This window comes from Primulina tabacum, chromosome 7, assembly GCF_025594145.1.
Source record: "Primulina tabacum isolate GXHZ01 chromosome 7, ASM2559414v2, whole genome shotgun sequence".
NCBI lineage: Eukaryota > Viridiplantae > Streptophyta > Magnoliopsida > Lamiales > Gesneriaceae > Primulina > Primulina tabacum.
The window spans coordinates 41,572,337-41,576,876 of record NC_134556.1 but is presented as its reverse complement, the minus strand read 5'-3'; the positions used below and the strand labels follow the sequence as shown (position 1 = coordinate 41,576,876).

The following is a 4,540-nucleotide window of genomic DNA, read 5'->3' as shown; positions in this document are numbered from 1 at the left end:
CCGCGGAGTCAGTATCTTGATTGTTTATGCAGCATCTCCACTTTTTCTTCTGATCTATGATAAAATATTTATTAATGTAATAAATAATAATAAAGGTCCTCTTTCTCCTCTCTCGGTCGGTGTTGACCACTTTCTTTATCCCTTTGAAACTCGGCTACTGCATGACAAAGAGGAGCTCCGCGGGTAACCTTTTCAGGCGCAGGCACACACAGAGTGATGGGTTTGTCTGTGTTTGTATGACTTTCTGCATTTTTTGTTCACTTTCCTGTGTTTTCTTCCGTATCTTCTAGTTTAGTACCAAGTTTCTACTTTTTTGTAGCCATCATTCTTTATGATTGGAGTTGTGCTTATTGTTTTCATTTTTTTAATCGCAGATTTGGTCTAATCATTTTGGTAGATCTTTGTTTGGAGTTTTCTCTTTGTATCATTTCCAGTTCTCGTTTTTTTAGTATTTGATATTTGATGGAGCATGCAGTTTTTCAGACTTTTCCGCTGTGTTGCCATTGTTGAAGCGGAAAATTGCTGAATTTTTCTTTTGTATCTTTACCGTTTGGCTTGATTACAAAATAATTAAAAAATTCTGAACTTTTGTGACGCATTATTCATAAATAATTCCTTTCCGCCGCTTCGCCTGAGCTCAGTCTACTCCACTTTGATTAAGAAATATTTTTTCTTTGAACCCTCTTGTCCTTTCTTCACTAAATCCACTTACAAGTTTCAACCCCCACCAGAGTCGCAAAGAACTCGGGAAACATAATCAAGAACCCGTTCAAAATGCACCAGCACCCAGTTGTTGTTTCGATTTTGCTGTCCTTTGGGGTTATATCTCTGTTGATAAATTGCTCTAGATTGGCCAATGCCGAGTGGGTTACATGCTCGGGAATTGTACCAATCAGGTACCGAAGCGATATCATATCGCTAGAGAATTTTGGTGCTGTTGGCGATGGAGTGACTTTGAACACGAAGGCGTTTCAGGAGGCAATATACCAAATCCAGCAGTTGAGGAGGCCGGGTGGCTCTTTACTTTATGTTCCTGCTGGAGAGTTTTTAACAGGACCCTTTAATCTCACTAGCCACATGACTCTGTTCTTGGCTAGAAATGCTGTTATCAAAGCTACAACGGTATACAAATGTTCTCCTTTCATTATCTCTTTGGAATAGTCCCAGTCTCTATCTCGTCTTATCTTAATATTTAAAATTCTGAGGCACGAATAACTATTTAATTTGAGTTTCTGGGATTGTTATGGATTTTGTTCTGTGGGAAAAAAGCCGCTCTGTCATTAAGTTCCCTTACGATTTGAATGTGTCTGAGGTTGGAGCCATTTTCTCCGAAAGTCTCTGCTACTGGGAGGAGGCTCAAACGATAGTACTGTGCCTTAACATTTTCCCCCAAGTGACACACGCTAATTGGTCGGACATCAGGCAACAAATGCGTAACATTAAGCATGGCAGACCAGCTTAAGAAATATTTAGAGTTATGTACGTTAGGATTTGGAACTTGTGATCCCATACCATGTAGAAACGATGTCGCAAACTATAAGTATTTTGCATTCTCCCACCCTAAGTGAAATTCATTGCTGTGTGAGTGGTTATGTTGGTAAGTTATAAGATAGTGGTGAAGGGAGAGGGAAACAAGCTGGAACCGTTTACACCCTTCCTTTTGGATTTTTTTCTGTAAGAAAGAAGCAAATTTTTTTTCCCATCGTGTTTTTTAAATGTTTTTAATCTTCGGTTTTGCCTATTCATTAGGTTTCTGGCTCCGCCACTTATCTAATCTAAGTAAGTTAGACGCGTCGATACTTTTGATCAATTTGTTAGATGATTTGATCAATTTGTTAGATGAGTTAGTGTTCATGAAAATTAACATACGAGGACTATGTGATTAAAAGTTCTGATGGAAAACTTGACTGGGCCCTTATGTACGGTGATTGCTGAGATTTTAATGGAGTGATGTTGAGTTGATGTGAGAGTCTATTATATTATTTCGGGATTGAATGGCAAGCAATAATATGTTACGGTGCACATCAAAGGGGTGTGTGGGCCGAGGAGCTGACTTGAGCATATTATTGTCAATTATTGACCAGCTTCAATGCAGCATGGCCTGCCAGCTATCCCAGAGAACAACTTGACAACATCTTTCGGAAAAAATAGTAAATATCTGAACTGTACAGACAAGACTATTGGAGGAGCTAGAAAATGAATATAGAGAGTGAAATATCATATTATGTTGTATATATCACAGGAAAATATACGTTCATAATTTCATATGGTAAAATGTGACAGGGAGAGATTTGACTGTTTCTGCTCACTTTCTCTCCCTCTGTCCTTGGGTAAGACAACATGGTTTGTCACCTTTGTTATGAAAGGTCACGTCTTTATTCTTACGTTTGGAAAAACTAAACAATGATGTTGTATCAGCATAGCTTCTGCTGAAAGAGTGCAAAACTATTCATGCATATATTGAATGCATGGTCGTAAAGGTACAAGGGTGATACTGCATGCCTGTGTTAGATTCCTTCATCTGTTTCATTCTTAGTTATAGTTTTTGAGTCTATTATAAAATAGTATAACATTGCTTGTTTACGATAATGAGACCTGTGAACTTTATTATGTTCGTATGTCTAAAACAATGTTATCATTTCTTGTCCTCATCCTTTATTATGCTTAACACATTTGGGGTGAAGCTTTCATTTTTTTTCATACCCAATGCTTTAGGATACTGATCAATGGCCATTGATAAATCCGCTGCCTTCTTATGGAAGAGGAAGAGAACTGCCCGGAGGAAGGTATATGAGCTTCATCCATGGCGATGGGCTACATGATGTGATAATCACAGGTCGGTATGAGTGGAATCATCTCATCTCAAGGATTAAATAAACAAAATGCGGTCCCTTTCTATTTTGTACTTTGTAAAGGGACAATTTTCGTTTTTGTTCAACCGTCGTTCGTTTATTTACTTTTTTAGGTGAAAATGGGACGATTGACGGTCAAGGTGAAGTTTGGGGTGGAATATGTGGAGGCAAAGAACTCTTCAGTTTACTAGGCCTAACCTCGTCGAATTGATGAACTCCAGAAGTATAATAATTTCCAATGTTATTTTCAAGAACTCACCCTTTTGGAACATACACCCGGTGTACTGCAGGTAACAGCATAAATGTATTTGTCCCTGGGCCTTTTGCATTTTTTGGTTTTTAAAAACCAAAATTCTGGGTCATACTTGGATCATAATAAATTAATGTTAGATAAATAATTTAGTAAGCTATTGACTAGTGAGTATGTGATTTAGTTTCATCACACAGAAGCATATCGAGACGGCTGTCCTAAAGCTTATGTATTGTCGTGCCAAGTTAATTTTGATATCCCTTGCCTTTTATTTGGGTTTAAACGTGGAAACTTGAAACGGTAAAACAGAGAGCATCTCTTTTAAGTTATTTCTTTTGCTGTTGTCAGCAATGTTGTCGTTCAATACGTTACCATCCTGGCTCCTTCGGACTCTCCCAACACTGATGGAATCGATCCCGGTAAGCTGTGTCAAGAAATGTAATGGAACTCACGTTTTTTACTAGGGGAGTATTTCTTTCATGGTTTATTTACCACGCATGAAATATGACTGATATTCTATTTTACCTTTTTTGGCTATTTCCTGATATAGACTCGAGCACCCACGTATGCATCGAGGACTCCTACATATCGACAGGAGATGACCTCGTAGCAGTGAAGAGTGGGTGGGATGAATATGGAATCGCTTATAATCGCCCTAGTCAAGGTATAACAATTAGACGAGTAACTGGTTCATCACCATTTGCCGGAATTGCTGTTGGAAGTGAAACCTCCGGTGGAGTTCAGGACGTTTTAGCTGAGCATGTAAATCTATTTAATATGGGAGTTGGAATCCATTTGAAAACCAATGTAGGCCGAGGAGGAACTATACGAAACATCACTTTCTCTAACATTTTCATAGAGAATGCACGAAAGGGGATCAAGATCTCGGGCGATGTTGGAGACCACCCTGACGACAACTATAATCCGAATGCTCTGCCAACTTTGAAAGACATCATGATCAAGAACGTGTGGGGCGAGAAGGTTCTACAACCCGGTTTGATTCACGGGCTGAAGAATGCACCATTTACCGGGATCTGTCTTTCGAATATCAATCTTGGTGGATCCCCGGGTTCGAGAAATCTTCCATGGCTGTGCTCTGATGTGAGTGGAGCTGCGGTTCAAGTGAGCCCTTGGCCATGTTCTGAATTGACCAGTAGTCAGCAGCTCGGTGCTTGCTCGTCTTCTTTCTGAGAGTTTGTGAAATTTGTTCAATCTTTTGATTAAAACCATGAGGGAAATTATGGTTATTTCAAATAAACGAATTTTGAAATCATGGTTTTCAGTCAAGCACAACCGTATTTAATGAAATTTCCTCGTACCGTGACTAGTGGCAATGATCACACGTTTATGCCTCGTTCGTATCTTTCACTGAATTATTTATTTATTTTCTAAATTAGTTATTTGAGTTAAATAATATGGAAAAGTCGTGTGAAGGAAA

General features: G+C 38.8%; 1 pseudogene; it reads left to right on the top strand.

The window, feature by feature from the left end:
• LOC142552238 (putative polygalacturonase) lies at positions 1 to 4,456 on the top strand (annotated as a pseudogene).
• The last annotated feature ends 84 nt before the right edge of the window (positions 4,457 to 4,540 follow it).